The sequence below is a fragment of the Schistocerca gregaria genome, chromosome 7, assembly GCF_023897955.1.
Source record: "Schistocerca gregaria isolate iqSchGreg1 chromosome 7, iqSchGreg1.2, whole genome shotgun sequence".
In the NCBI taxonomy this organism is placed as follows: domain Eukaryota; kingdom Metazoa; phylum Arthropoda; class Insecta; order Orthoptera; family Acrididae; genus Schistocerca; species Schistocerca gregaria.
The window spans coordinates 317,338,169-317,354,037 of record NC_064926.1 but is presented as its reverse complement, the minus strand read 5'-3'; the positions used below and the strand labels follow the sequence as shown (position 1 = coordinate 317,354,037).

The following is a 15,869-nucleotide window of genomic DNA, read 5'->3' as shown; positions in this document are numbered from 1 at the left end:
TTGTACGTATCAGTACCTAATGCTATTGTTTTATAATTTGTAACATCCTTTTGCTTTATAGAAACAATCTGTAGTCATCACACACCCACTCTCTAGTGGCATTTCCTGGAGTCTGTCGCTTTCCTTGATCCTATCACACACAGGCGATTTAAAAGCAGCTTCAGCTATTACTTTTAAAGTCAGTTCGTCTTTAGGTAATGCCATGAAAAATGAACTTCTGTGTTGAGAAGCAGTGGCATTGGTCTCCGTATGTTAACTAATACAAAAAAGACAATAAACGAAATGAAATTTATTAACCTGTTTTGGAACGCTATTACAGAAAACTGTAGGCTGTCTTACAAAATACATTACATTTTCCACGACACTAAATGTGTTGTGTACATTTTGAGAATCTGTATTTCGCAAATATATTTTGCCGTCTGAAAACCTTATACTTCTTTCTGGAAAAAAAACAGAGTACATAACTACTAAGACAGCACTCAAAACACCTGAAAATGTTTCCCTTTTCGTATCAAATCCTACGCGTCATGGGGAACAGATGGTAGATTGTCGTTTTTATTGCAGCACTGATGTTACAGGGTGAGTGATTACGTTTTAACTTACATTTGAGGAAATTTGGTGTAAATGTGATAAAGGTGATGCTAACCTTGATCTCGACGAAACTAAACTCCCACATCAGCACAAAACTCCAAAACGTCTCGATCAAGGTAATAGAGGATACTCCAGATTCAAAACGCTTGAAGAAGTTTTCAGGAAATCGTGTACTGAAGTTTCCAACCAGTTAATTGTTCACTCAAGAGTAGATTCGACAATGAATCTGTCAAATTTTTTTAAATCGTTGGAAACATTTACTCTTAGACATCCTATAGGCATCGACTGAATTGCAAAATTTTACAAAAATGGCTTTGGTGGAGAGAGTTGATACGCTTCGTTTGCTTGCGTATTACAATTACTTTGTCATGCCGTTCTAATGAACAAAGTTTTTCGTTTTTACTACCATTCAAATGTCATTTAAGATCAACAGTGTTGCAAGATCGACTCAATAATATTACTATTTCACACATTTACTATGATATTACCGATAAACTAGAATCAGACTATTTGTTAACTACATTTATTTCGTGGCACTCAAATCCCAACCCATTCTTTACATTATGCAAGTGACTTTGTAGTGAAAGGATTTAACAAAGTAAATAATATTTTTCATTTTGAATTTGAGGAACATGAACCTCCGAGCTTAATTTGTTGTGCTTAAAAAGACTGTAAAAAGATCTTTTTCCACAAGTTTTGGTGATGCCATCTTTCCAGAAATGTCTTCACATTTGTATAGCAAAATATCCTTCAATGTTGGCCATTTCCAGACCTTGTTGTTGGGCTTCATATATTCGATTAGAGTTCAGTTGTCTTCTATTTGGTAATTACTCGAAAACCCTTGAAAAAACTACATTTGACAAACAGTAGTCAAGTTTTGCAAATGAATTTATGGCTTGCGCTCACTATAATATCACATTTGGTGGTTAGAAATGTGATTCAGAGGTACCTGACACCAAATTATATGACAAAAACTGTTGGCTAAAGTAGTCCATTCTGGCGTATTACGTTGACAATTTTTTAAATGAACGTGTTTGTATGGTTTACTTCATAAAAACATTAAAAAGAGTGCAGATGAAGTTAAAAGTACGAAATTTGAAAAAAAAATCGCTTAATGACTTACCAACAACGTGTATTCTTTAACGGTGCCTGTAGAGACGAAAGTTTTTATTTTATCTATTTATTTATTTAACCTGATCTGCTTAGGGCTGTCAGGCGTACTCTTACAACGGAACAGAGGTTCACACATACAGTGCCTTTTGTACATCATAATTTCCTAAAAAAAATAACCACTTTAACATGCAAATGTTATTAAAATGATTCGAGTGTCTGAAGTGGCAATGTGAGTAAATAATGCTGACTACGAACTAATAAAGTCAATATTGGATTACATATAATATGCAGCTGATGCCACTAATAATAATAATAATAATAATAATGGCAGATATAAAAAGAAGTTATAGGTGCACGAGATAGATGTGACTGATATAGCGAATTATGGGGAAATGATTCAGAGGTACTTGACACCAAATTGCATGACAAAAACTGTTGGCGAAGTAGTCCACTCTGGCGTATTACGTTGACAATTTTTTAAATGAACGTGGTTGGAAAGAAGGATGTACAAGGGTTATGAATGCATACAGGAACAATCATCATCCTCATTGTTGCTTTAGTAGATACGTCATTAACTGTCTTCTGAAACTGGCGGTGTTAATAAGTTCTCTAATATAATGCGGGAGGTTATTCCAGAGTCGGTTTTCTGCTACTGGGAAGGACTTCAAGCAAGTGACTGAACAATGGAGTCGAAAAGAAAACATTTTGCCGTAATGGAACGGCTGTTTCTGCCGCGTTGTACAGATAAGAGCGTTAAAGTCGAAGAGAAATATGAATAACAGTGCTCGTAAATAAGATTACAGAGGGTATGGAAATCTGTGCGCCTGTCTGCACGCTGACAGGATAGCTGTGTATATGATAGTGAAATATGATCAAGGAGTCTAACATCACAGATATAACGAACACAGGCATTCATAACCACTTCCAGGCGTCGTGAGCTTTACTGAGAAAGGCCTTGCAGGATAACATCGCTGTAGTCAAGAAGTGCTGAGGAGTAAGCAAAACAATAATTTTGCACTATGACAAACGAGCCATAACGAAACCTCTGGTGGCCAGTATATGAACTAACAAATCTATCTGTACTAAAGACACGGCTGCTACCTATAGGAAAATCATAGTTTTGCCACTGCTATCAGTAATTGCTGCCATTGACAACGCACCGAAAATTTTTTCTTGTTTGGGCTGACAGTAACGCTGAGGGTTAAAGCAGCCCTAGTTTACGTTATAGCTGTTTAAGTTAAATCTTATAACTCAATTTTGAACCACATTTATTTTTCCAATTGCCTCCAAATTCTGCGTGAATACTTACGTAGCATCGATGCATTAACCGATATAATGACCATGCAGAGAGGAATATTCACCTTGGCTGCTACCCGCCACCCCTCAATATATTTGTGCTGCTTTGACACCAATGACACCCCCCACGTTGTGTTACTGGGTAACAATCACGTACACTATGTGATCAAAAGTATACGACATCCTCAAAAACATACTTTTTCATATTACGTGCACTGTGCTGCCACCTACAGCCAGGTACTCCATATCAGCGACTCAGTAGTCGTTAGACATTGTGAGAGAGCAGAATGGGGCGCCCTGCAGAACTCACAGACTTCGAACGTGGTCAGGTGATTGGTTGTCACTTGTGTCATACATCTGTATGCGAGATATCCATACTCCTAAACATTCCTAGGTCCACTGTTTCCTATGTGAAAGTGAAGTGGAAACGTGAAGGGACACGTACAGCACAAAAGCGCACAGGCCGACCTCGTCTGTTGACTGACAGAGATTGCTGACAGTTGAAGAGGCTCGTAATGTGTAAGAGGCAGGCGTCAATCCAGACCATCACACAGAAATGGTGAGAAAACTTGGATTTCATGGTTGAGCGGCTGCTCATAAGCAGGCGTCTATCCAGACCATCACACGGAAATGATGAGAAAACTTGGATTTCATGGTCGAGCGGCTGCTCATAAGCCACACATCACGCCGGTAAATGCGAAACGACGCAAAAAAAAAGTTCAAATGTGTCTGAAATCTTATGGGACTTAACTGCTAAGATCGTCAGTCCTTTAGCTTATACACTACTTAACCTAAGTTATCCTAAGGACAAACACGCACACCCATGCCTGAGGGAGGACTCGAACCTCAGCCGGGATCAGCCGCGCCGAAACGAGGCCTCGTTTGGTGTAAGGAGCGTAAACATTGGACGATTGAACAGTGGAAAAACGTTGTGTGGAGTGACAAATCACAGTACACAATGTGGCGAACCGATGGCAGTGTCTGGATATGGCGAATGCCCGGTGGACGTTATCTGACATTGTGTGTAGTGCCAACAGTAAAGTTGGGAGGCGGTGGTGTTATGGTGTGGTTGTGTTTTATGTGGAGGGGGCTCACACCCCTTGTTGTTTTGCGTGGCACTATCACAGCACAGGCGTACATTGATGTTTTAAGCACCTTCTTTCTTCCCACTGTTGAAAAGCAATTCAGGGATGGAGACTGCATCTTTTAACACGATCGAGCACCTGTTCATAACGCACGGCCTGTGGTGGAGTGGTTGCACGACAATAACATCGCTGTAATGGACTGGTCTGGAGAGAGTCCTGACCTGAATCCTACACAACAGCTTTGGGGTGTTTTGGAACGCCGACTTCGTGCCAGTCCTCATCGACCGACATCGATACCTCTCCTCAGTGCTGCACTCCTTGAATAATTGGCTGCCATTTCTCCAGAAACCTTCCAGCATCTGATTGAACGTATGCTGCGAGAGTGGAAGCTGTCATCATGGCTAAGGGTGGGCCAGCACCATATTGAATTCCAGCATTACCAATGGAGGGCGCCACGAACTTGTAAGTCATTTTTAGCCAGGTGTCTGGATACTTTTGATCACACAGTGTACCTGTGAAATGGTTGGGGAGCGGGGTGAAAAAGAAGTGTAGTCCATGCCGCGCGAACACCCATACTTTATTCATTTAGTATGTAGGTTGAGAGCACTTAATCATAACAAACTTTACACATAATTTCAAACCTTTCCGGAACTTCTTCTCGCTTACAACCCCCACAAAATGATGAAAGGAGAAAAATTTATTCCTTACTACATTTTTGCTGTTCATGCAATAAAACTTGCATATCTGGCATGACGTTTTAATTTATTACTTCTTTACTATTTACTGCGTTCGCTATACACTTTATAGGTGGTGTTCACATATAGCATTGAACGTACGTGCAAAATTATATTATTGTCCGACACATAGGGCAGAAGATATGACGCCATAAACAGTGACTACGAGAAAAATTGCTGGATCATGCGTGAAGTTTAAATTTATTACTTCTTTGTTACTAACTCTATTCGTAATATATTTCGCACACGGTGGCCACGTTGAAAGTACCTACAAAAGTATGTCATTACACCGCACATATGGCAGGAGATATGTCATAAACATGGAGATGTGTGATAAAAAATCTGTAAGGCAATATTCGCTAGAGATACAGGTGAACTATGTGTACAAATTTGTGTGAAACATGTTACATATATGCGACATGTGCGTGTGCAGGATAAGCCTGGGGTAAAAAGTTCCTCTTAAACCTCTGGAATGATTTCAGTTAAACGTGATTCACTAATAATTACTATCTGGAAAGCAATACTGTTGGGTTAAGAATGAGAAACCTCCTATTGGGGTAGAGGTAATTAAGTGGAGATGGAAGAGGATAAGAGGGGACAGACACAGATAGGGGAGGGGAAGAGATGGAGAGAGAGGAGGGAAATGAACAGAAATGGAAGACAAGAGAGGGAAGGGGAGGATATGGACAGAGAAAGAAAAGAAGAGGATATGGACAGAGTTGGAGGGAGATATGGTCAGAGAGAGGGGAGAGAAGGAGATGGGTTGAGAAAGGAAAGAGGACGATATAGACAGAGAGGGGGGGCAGGAGGACATGGACAGAGAAAGGGACGAGTAGGAGATGAACAGAGAGAAGGGAGGAGATCAGATGAACAGAAAGAGGTGGAGATGTACAGAGAGAGAGGGGGCAGCAGATGGACAGTGAGAGTTGGAGGAAAAGGTGGAAGAGAGAGACAGAAAATATGGGTAGGGGGAGGTGGGTTATGGACAGATAAGAGAGGCAAGGAGGACATGGACGTAGATGGGGTGACATACAAGGGGGAGGAGGAGATGGGCAACAGGTGTCCCTTCCTGGTTAGAGGGAGAGTGGTGATGGGACAGAGAAAAGAAAGAGGAAGTGATGGACAGAGAGCAGTGGAGGAGATGGACAGCGAGATGGGGCGGAGGTAATGGAGACAGGGTGGAGGAGTAGATAGAAAGAGAGGGAAGAGGAGAATGGAACACATATTTACCGTGGCACACTCAGTTGGTCATACAATCATCGCTTTTTCAGTCTGTTTCTACGTAACACACAGGTGTCAGTTGTCAATCCGTGTACTAAGACCGATCGCCGGCAATTCTTCCTGCAGTTTGCTAGTTTTCCAGAGTTGTGACTTCTCTGTACACCACTCGCAAACAGCCTCAGGGTGCTGTCGACGTTAGCTATTATGTTATTTACATGCACAGTGAATACAAATAGCCTTATAACACTCCCGTAAAGTACATCCAAAGTTACTTTTGGGCCTGAAGATTTCTCGTTGTTAACAATGGCGTGCTTGATCTATTTGCTAGGTACTCTTCAGTCCAATTATAAAGCTGGTCTGATATTTCGTGTACACAGCGGGAAATTGTGTCGAACGCATTCCGGTTCAAATGGCTCTGCGCAGAATGGGACTCAACTGCTGTGGTCATCAGTCCCCTAGAACTTAGAACTACTTAAACCTAACTAACCTAAGGACATCACACACATCCATGCCCGAGGCTGGATTCGAACCTGCGACCGTAGCAGGCGCACGGTTCCGGACTGCGCGCCTAGAACCGCGAGACCACCGCGGCCGGCGAACGCTTTCTGGAAGTCAAGGAAGTATAGAAATTATGTCAGCATTCCTTGAGGCAAGTTCCAGGTGACATCGATACATTTTAATGAGGCCCTGTTCAGAATGAAGCTGTTTGTGCGGGATGTGTTTAATCAGGTACTGCCATTAAGTGCACATACATAAATATGACTGTGGGAACCTAACGCATGCACTAAAGTGACTTGCGAGTCGCAGCTTGTGTACCAATCGCAGCAGCATGAGCAGAGTTCATAATCGCTGAGAGCAGCTAATGGCAGAAGAATTGTAAACAACGAGTTCATGTGCTTGCGGAGGAAGTGTGGGAAATAATTGACTGAGAGAGAAAGACAGAGAGCGAGACAGAACGTGACCTACGTTTTAGATGTCAGTATTACGCAGTGAGAAGGTAGCCTTCCCTAACAAAGGTAGTCAGCGGAAGTTCTCACACTATCACATCACGTGGTACCCGACGACGGTGGTGCCTTGTTAGCCAGTACTCCGCCATTCACTGTCGGGGGAGTTAAGAGAAGCAACCTAGTGGGAGATGTTGAGGAAAGGTACCAGCTCTTCCTGAAACGAAATGTTCAGTAACAACACAGCATTTGTTCTGGCTATTAACTATGCGGTATCTGTACCGATAAACAATTACCAACGACAGTCAACAACTTTTAAGCATTTATATTCACTAGAGAGAAAAGTGTATCTCATTGAAGACCTTCAGTACATGGTTACATTTCTGTAATTATTATGCCTCTGCATGTATAACAAAGGAAGACGGAGTAGTGTCGGACACGTAGATGTAAGCTTTTTTGCGAAGGTTGTATTCAAATATTTTTCACACTAACAATAGATTTATGAAACTCGGTGTCATAAGAATATACTTCGTTTGTCCTTTTTTCCGTCTTTTGCATTTCGGTCGTCTAAATTTTCCAAAGGATTTTAACAGACAAATTTGTTACGTGTAAAAAAAAAAGTTTCAAATAACTTTTAATTGAATCGTAAAAGATGGCAAACTTGAACTGGACTGTTAGCTATAATTTGTCAAAAATCTGTCAATTTGTTCCCAGCAGACAACTGACTGCAAATTTGTGACTGCACTTGTCCTCAGACTAAGGTCTTCACATTTTTTCATAAAATCATAGTAAAAATCTTTATCCTCCGTCATTGTTCTCTTATGGAACCGATGATTTATTTTCAGTTGCTCTGTTGATTTTTACATTATGTTAGGGCTTCATTTTCAGTCAACGGATAAAGCTGTTATATAAAATTTTAACATGATCGTACAATACTGTTTTCTGTTCATCTCTGAATATTCTCTGAAAGAACGTTTTGGGTCCTATATCAGGTCTCATGGCCACCTGTTTGTTTTCTGTTCGTCACTGAATGTTCTCTGAAAGAAATGTCTAATTCCTATAACAGATCTCATGACCATATCTCTTTGTTTTCCCATGAATTTGTAAATGTACCATCTAAAGTACTTGGAGGAAATTAATATCTCTCACTCGCTTCCCTCATTGTCATTTCAAGATGACTAAATTTTTCTGTGGTTTACGTCATGTTATTTTGATCCTACGAGTATCTATGTCTTCTCCATCTTTGCCTATTAAAGAGAAAGGCCATAAAATGTTAAGTTTTTGTGCTATCTGCTTTGCCTGGCACAGCCCGAAATTGCTTCGTTCTATACAAGTCAAATGTACCGGTGTGGTAATTTAACATTGCCGTCATTATTACCTACTTGCTAACACGGCACACCATTTCAAAGTTACGTTCATGGACAAGAAAACTCACTAGGAGCAGATAATTTGTCGCCACTCCGAGACGCACTGTTGTTTTGATTCAAAATAGTTTCAGTGGTCTTGTTCCTCCATAGTTCACACTGCAGTGGGGTGACAGGTGTAGTCACTATAGCTAGAAGTTAAGAGTAGCTGTTGTCCGTTATGAGGCACTGTCCGATACTGACCCACCTCCCACCAATAGGTGAGAGAACGTTCGCCATATACTTTATACTGTGAACATACTGAAATGTCGAGATAAAAGTTTACGGATTGATGTATCAGTACCTCCCGTAGTATTCGAAGCACGTGAAATGAGGTAATTTAATCTAGAAGAAATTCGAAGCACGTGAAATGAGGTAATTTAATCTAGAAGAAATTCGTATGAAAAACGAGGGAAGTGCAGTTTCAGACTGTTCTCAATAAACTCAAAGAACATCATACGCATCACACTCATTTTACGACGAAGGAAACAGACACAATTCCTTAAATGCGAATATTTTAGGTTATTGTTTACCGTGACTGAAATGGATATCGAATCAGAAAACAAGTTTATTTTAGCAGTCATTGTTTATTTACACTCACAACGCACTTAGAAGGTATAAACTTCCATCTTGAGGTGGATTCATACGAGTTGATACGACATGGTGCGTGTTGTGTTACGATTTTCGGATAACCTGTGGCCCTGTCTAATGGCGAAACAAAACACTATTTTAGAAGATGGTTTTGGGGAGGTTTTTCACAAGAAATTAAACTTCAATGTTATTGTGAAAATGGAACAACTAAAATAGAATACCTCCAGTGGCCACAGGCTCCTTTCTCTGCCGTAATACATCACTTATAAACCGTTACACTTTGTAAAGAAAGATGGTGTCTGGAAATTGCTGGTTGCGAAGAACGTATAATAAAAACAGAAACATTAGTTCTAAATACAAAGAATATATAACAAAACAACACTACTACTTCAGATTAAGTTTTAAAACATTGTGAAGGGCTTTGGTTGAGTTGATGAATACATATGTTGAGTAAATATTACAAGTTGTATACAAATCGTTTCGTGACTTGCTTATGTAATCATGTGACACGTTACAAATCTTAAGTGGAAGAATTATGTTGACTACAATGGAAAAATTATAAATAAATAACAATTTTGGGTTGGGCTGAGAGATAGAGCATGAAAGGAATGCGAGAGGTAGAGCTAAGTATTGGGAAAGCTAGAGCAGTGGGAATGTTAAACTTACATATGTTACGTTTTATAGCTATGAAAATGCTGAAGTATTACATTGATAGCGAGTTAAAGCTATGAAGAAATATATACATTCAATAATACAAACAGATGTATGTACTATCAGAATAACATGTGGTGTTGAAACTTCCTGGCAGAATAACACTGTGTGCCGGACCGAGACTCGAACTCGGGACCTTTGCCTTTCGCGGGCAACTGCTCTACCAACTGAGCTACCCAAGCACGACTCACGCCCCGTCCTCACAGCTTCACTTCTGCCAGTACCTCGTCTCCTACCTTCCAAAGCTGTGAGGACGGGGCGTGAGTCGTGCTTGGGTAGCTCAGTTGGTAGAGCACTTGCCCGCGAAAGGCAAAGGTCCCGAGTTCGAGTCTCGGTCCGGCACACAGTTTTAATCTGCCAGAAAGTTTCATATCAGCGCACACTCCGCTGCAGAGTGAAAATCTCATTCTGGAAACATGTGGTGTTGTTTTATTTCGCTGGATCTATTGAGTTTTGAGAGTTTGGTGTAAGTATTCATCAACTCAACCAAAGATCTTTATAATGCTTTGAAACTTAGTCTGAAATAATAGTGTTATTTTGTTATATGCTCTTTGTACTACGAATTAATGTTCCAATTTTTGCTATATGTCCTTCACACCTAATAGTTTCTAAACACCATCTGTGTTTACAAAATGTAACCGTTTATAAGTGATGTGTTACGACAGAGATAGGAGATGGTGCCCATTGGGGCATTCTATTTTAATTGTTCCATTTTCACAATAACATTTAAGTTTAGTTATTTGTCAAAAACCTTCCCAAAACCATGATCTGAAATGGTGTTTTGTTTCTCCACTAGACAGTGCCACAGATTACCCAGAGTCGTAGCGCAACAAAACATACACACACACAATATTAATACATATCAATCCACCTGATGGTGAAGGTTTAAGTCTTTGGAACACGCTGTGGATATAAATAAACAGTGAGTGGTAACAACAGACACATTTCGGTTTTAGAAACAATGAGATTTCAGCCTCGAGTCGTGTACACTCAGCTGGAAACAACCACTTCTCATTTTTTGACTCTATTGAGGTAATAGAAGTACATTTTGAGCAAATATTTACACAACAGTACGGATGTAGTATTTCCTGCTGTCTTAAGGACTCTGGTATCCATTAAGAACAAAGTTTGTCCATGATCTTACAGAATAGTGCGAAATGTAGGTAGGATTCCGCTGTATGCTGGTGAGAGACCTGAACTGGATAAGTCCTGACGAGGAGTTCTCTGAGGTTGAAATTATTCCTCTGAAATTGTCTCAAATAGACGTTTATAGTACTGCAATATGGAGCCTCTTCTGCAATCTTTGGCAACAGTCCTTCAAAGCTCTTATACATCGCTAGCTCTCCATAAAAGTTATATGACATGCAGTTCGTCACTCTTTTGTCTTTACTGCCTCCTGTTGTTAAATGGTGAACAGTTATGATGAAACTGTGCTACAGTCATAGTTGAGGGTTCCTCTTGCCATGCTTAAAAAGCGTACTTGAGCAAAATAAGTTGACAATAGTACCGGTACGCCTCGCAAACTAGTTTTGAGGATTGGCTTGATGATATGGTCTGAGTGACGTTAAAGACACGAAAGTACATTTATACTTATTCTGGCTTAATATTGTTTGTTGTTTTTGTGGCCAGTACTCCCAGTTTGGCGATCGGGGAACAAGAAAGAGCCGTGTTAAACTTACTGATCATTATATATACCGTGGAAACGCCAGCAGTTATTTGCAAAAAAACATCACCATTCACAATTGGAATGTGTTATTATAATTATTTGTGTTCTGTTCAGAGAAAGCATAGAAACAATAATGAGTATTTGCATTACTACAGGCATTATGACAGTGGTTATGGCATGATGCAGCTCACATGTCCAACAGAGAATAAAATTATACTGGAAAGAAAATGTTCAATACTAGAACAAACGTTCTACGATATCGAACGTACGAGCATCACACAGTACATTGCATTCTGTTGAACGAAGATTGATTTTACTTTCTTTTATTTCCTTACGATGCTATCACAAAGCATTTCACAATTTATACACGTATAAATATACAAATTGTGGATTTCACTCCGTTTATAAGACGTTGACATCCAACCACTGTTGCCTTTTGACAACGGAAAATGCCTTTTGTAGCAAGCGCTTTTAACCATAATTTTATTCTTGTTGTATCATTGCTTAGATAGCTGTTTAGGGGCCTTAACAAGTTCTGTAATGCATCTTCTTATCTAATTTTTTATCTGTAGTCTGATGATGACCACTGACTGATCGATACCGCTGAATTCTAGAATGCTTTTATGATTGTGCCTTTAGAGAAACGAAGAAGGTAATCAATCAAACGATAATCTCTATTGAAAACATGCCAATAGAAGAAAATTATGATCCAAGTAACACCACTGGTAGCTCTATATTCTGTACTGCATTTTTAAAAAGGTCTGTAAATTCAAAGAAATCAGTTGGTGCGCGCTGTAAGATGCATAGGTGCCCCGATCGACACAGTGTGTTAACGACCAGGGCTGACTAGCGTTTGCAAAATCTTTGTTGCATGTTGTCTGTGGCTGCAAGCGAGTATCTATCTGATACATTTCAAAGTTTCCCTCGTGTCAAGTTCAAGTGCTGTATCGAAGGCCGTGGCAGTTACCGCAGCATCGTGGCCATATTTAAACTCGTACACAAAAGGCACGCGTACTTGATTTGCGTGCGTGCTGTATCTATAATGTGTGCGGTGAAGCAGCATGCCAGCACTCAAAGAGCTATTCACTCACGCATATCCACACGTACTCTTGCTCCAATATACTGTCATCTAGCAGGCTATGGAAATATTCACTTTACGTCGTCTCGAAACCTAGTGTATTACATACAGCGACATGATACCTGCCACGATGACGCTTCGTAGATAGTAGTAGTAGTAGCTTTATTCATCCGTAGATCTCTTTTTCCAAGGATATAGGACATGTCAAAGTATTTACAAATTTAGATCAATTTAAAATAAGCTAATTCGAATACATATATATTTACAGACTCCTAGTTAGAGATAATCATTAGATTTACTCCTGGTATACAATACTTTTTTTTTACAAATAACTTATTAAATAATGTAATGCCACATTGTTCTCTCATATCTCACTATCAGTCACTGCACACACTATACACACATTGTTTCATAACACTTCACTCACTACACACACACACACACACACACACTGGTGGTCTCTGGGCCATTTTCTATACCGCAACTTCCCATTTGCTATCCTGAAAAACTGAGTCAGCATCCCTACATAATGAGTGAGACGTTGAGCTACGAAAGAGGTGTTAGTTATTGTGCTATGCATAGCTTGGGAGTAAGTATTTCTAGAAAGTAAAAAAGACGAAGGAGAAAACATAAAGTTAAGGTGTTATGTGGAATGTTAGATATTTTATAATCATTATTATTATTTATTTGTATAACATTCTTTATCAAACTCCTACTCTGTTTTAGCTAAGTAATCTTTCAATATGTAAAATGTACTGCATAACAAATACTTTCTAGCTGCCTTTTTAAATGAGTGTATTTTGGCAAATTCTTTAATCTCTTTTGGTAATTTATTTTACAGTTTTATTCCTTGGTAGAAAATGCTGTTTTGATTTTTATGTTTATTTTTTCTTGATAAATGTAAGTTGAGTCTATCTCTTGTTGCATGGTCATGGACAGAGTTGTTTGTGCAGTAATTACCAATTTTATTTTCGATGTGTACAACTGACTGGTAAATATATTCACAGGTAGCAGTTAAAATCTCCAGTATTCTGAACAGATCTTTACAATGAACTAGACTAGTATTTTTGGTTATTATTCTTATGGCTCTTTTCTGGAGTTTGAAAATTGTGTTCATATTTTGTGCATTTGTTCCCCAAAAAAAGAATCTCATAGCTAAGAATTAAGTGTACATATGAATAATATGTAACTAAAAGACACTGCATGTTACACACTGATGATGGGATTCTAAGGGCATAACGAAATATCACTCTCACGCACTCTTCCAGTTTGCTTTATCACGTAGTCAGACAATAATCTCCTATCAAGAATTGAATCGGAGAAAGGACAACAATGCTCGACGTTTCCGCATTACAAGAAAACATTCACGTATTACGGTTTTGCCGCTTTTTCATTAATTGACGAATACACCCATATCTGACCGCTTCTCTCTTGGCGTTTCAGAAAATGAATAAACATGTTACCTTATCATATAAGATGTCGTGACAGATTCAGCAGGGAATGTTGCGTTTGGGAGAGTCTAGTTTACAACTACTCACTATCATTAGTGCAATCGGATACAGATCATCCCACTCATGTAGACACAATTGGACACATGACTGCGAAGTGGAGTCTTGTACAGATACCGGAGCTAAATAAGTCATAGATTTTTTTGTGCCAAACGTGAATCCCAGCAGGAGTACAGCTGCGATTTGTCGGAATCTATTGGACAACTAAACACTTGTGAAAAACAGATTTATAACCATAGCATGAAGTACCAAATGCCCTAGACATAACCAGAAATGTAATTTTAACGACTAAGGACTCGCCATCAAACAAGATATTCGAAGAAGTCGAAGTCTTTCTCGAAAAATCATTCAAAACCTAACGGACTGGCTGTAGCGTGCATGTCAGCTTGCAGCGTGTATCCTACGCTGGTAGTAATTGCGTGCTTCGGACTTCTTTGTTAATTAAGTGCACGCTAAGCTCATACCGCTGCAGTGTCCGAAGGATAAATTCATGCTGGGGCAGCAGGTTCTGTTTACTAGTGGATCGTTGAGGGCTAAATATTTATTAATTTGTTAGCAGTGAAGAAACTTGCATTCCAGACCGGAAAGGCAACTATCGCTCCATCGTAGTGGGAATCCAGAGACGCTACTTCTCAAACGCACAGCAATATGCTTTAAATCTTTGACTGTGAAGGTAATATTCTCCGCAAAATTCAAATATTTTAGGTACTTCTGATTACTCTTCCAGTCTTAGTTCTTCGGCCTTGAAAAATCAGTTGAAGTAAGTTTCGTCGCACTGTTAATCCACCAGAGATGTGGCTAATATAGCTAACTCTCGTAATTCCAGTCTTTCGAGATTATACGCTATCAGCAATAGTTGCTAATTCATAATTCAATAAAGATAAGGTAAAGCAATTTATTTCAGGTAACTTCAACAAAATTGAGCCGTGGCGGCTCATTTCACCATCGATAATTTTAACTGCAGGCTCACCAGAGGACATAGATTACTCCATGGTGGGGTTATCGCTGCCTCACCTAGTCTTCAACGGCGGCCGCTAGAGTCGCGTGTTTGTGATTTTGAAGTAACTTGTCTTAATCTGCTGGCCAGCGTTGTCTCTCAAAAAATTTTGCCATTGCTAATGGTTACGTAATTGCACTGCTATATCAGGGGACTAAGTTTTATCTAGTTTTTTGACTGTTTTTGTTTTAAGACTCTTCTCCAAGAGATCCAATTGTTCGAAGTTTTAATGTTTGCTTTCACTATGTTTTAGAAGCTAGTGGGCTCTCTCATGCTACTATTATCCAGCACTTTTAAGCACGTTTATGAGCTCCGGCTGATGGTAAGACCTTAGCGAGTTGCTTATTATATTTCTTTCTGGAAGAATTCACAGCTCCCTTTCTAAAGTTCTCTGTTAGCAAAGCTTGTTTCCTAGGATGTATTAACTTATTGCAAACGCTCTATAACTGCAATTATGGTTAAACCGTAACTTTATTTGTAGTATATCCCAGTCAGAAACTTACCTTTCTTGTTTGTTAACAGCACTTACTAAGTTGCTAGGAGAGTGTTCCGTGTTGACAGCCTTTTGTCGCGTTGGCCCTGCTTGCTTGCGGCCGTGTGCACGGCTCTCCAGCATTCCTAGCGCAGCTTGTTACTTGGTTGCAGTAGCGCGTCCTGGTTGTCTGTGCTCAAGTTGAATATATGTAATCTGACTTGCAATGTGAAGGAAATTTTGCTTTCGGCCAAGAGACCTTTGATCAACTGGCTTCGCAGAGGAAGTTTTACCATTATTGTTTAATACATATTGCATTCTTGTTCTAAATTTTATTGTAAATTTTTTGTGTAAACCTTTGGGTAAGCCCTATCTTATCCTAGTTAATGCTTATCTTTTGGGGGTCCGCTTAATATCTCGAATTTAAATTCGCTTAACGAAATTTATCTAGAATTGTTT

At 39.5% G+C, this 15,869-nt stretch overlaps 1 non-coding gene across 1 annotated transcript; it reads right to left on the bottom strand.

Moving 5' to 3' along the window:
* Positions 1–9,797: 9,797 nt before the first annotated feature.
* On the bottom strand, positions 9,798–9,872 carry Trnas-cga (transfer RNA serine (anticodon CGA)). Its single transcript has one exon. It is a non-coding gene; the product is annotated as a tRNA-Ser (tRNA).
* Between the last annotated feature and the right edge of the window lie 5,997 nt (positions 9,873–15,869).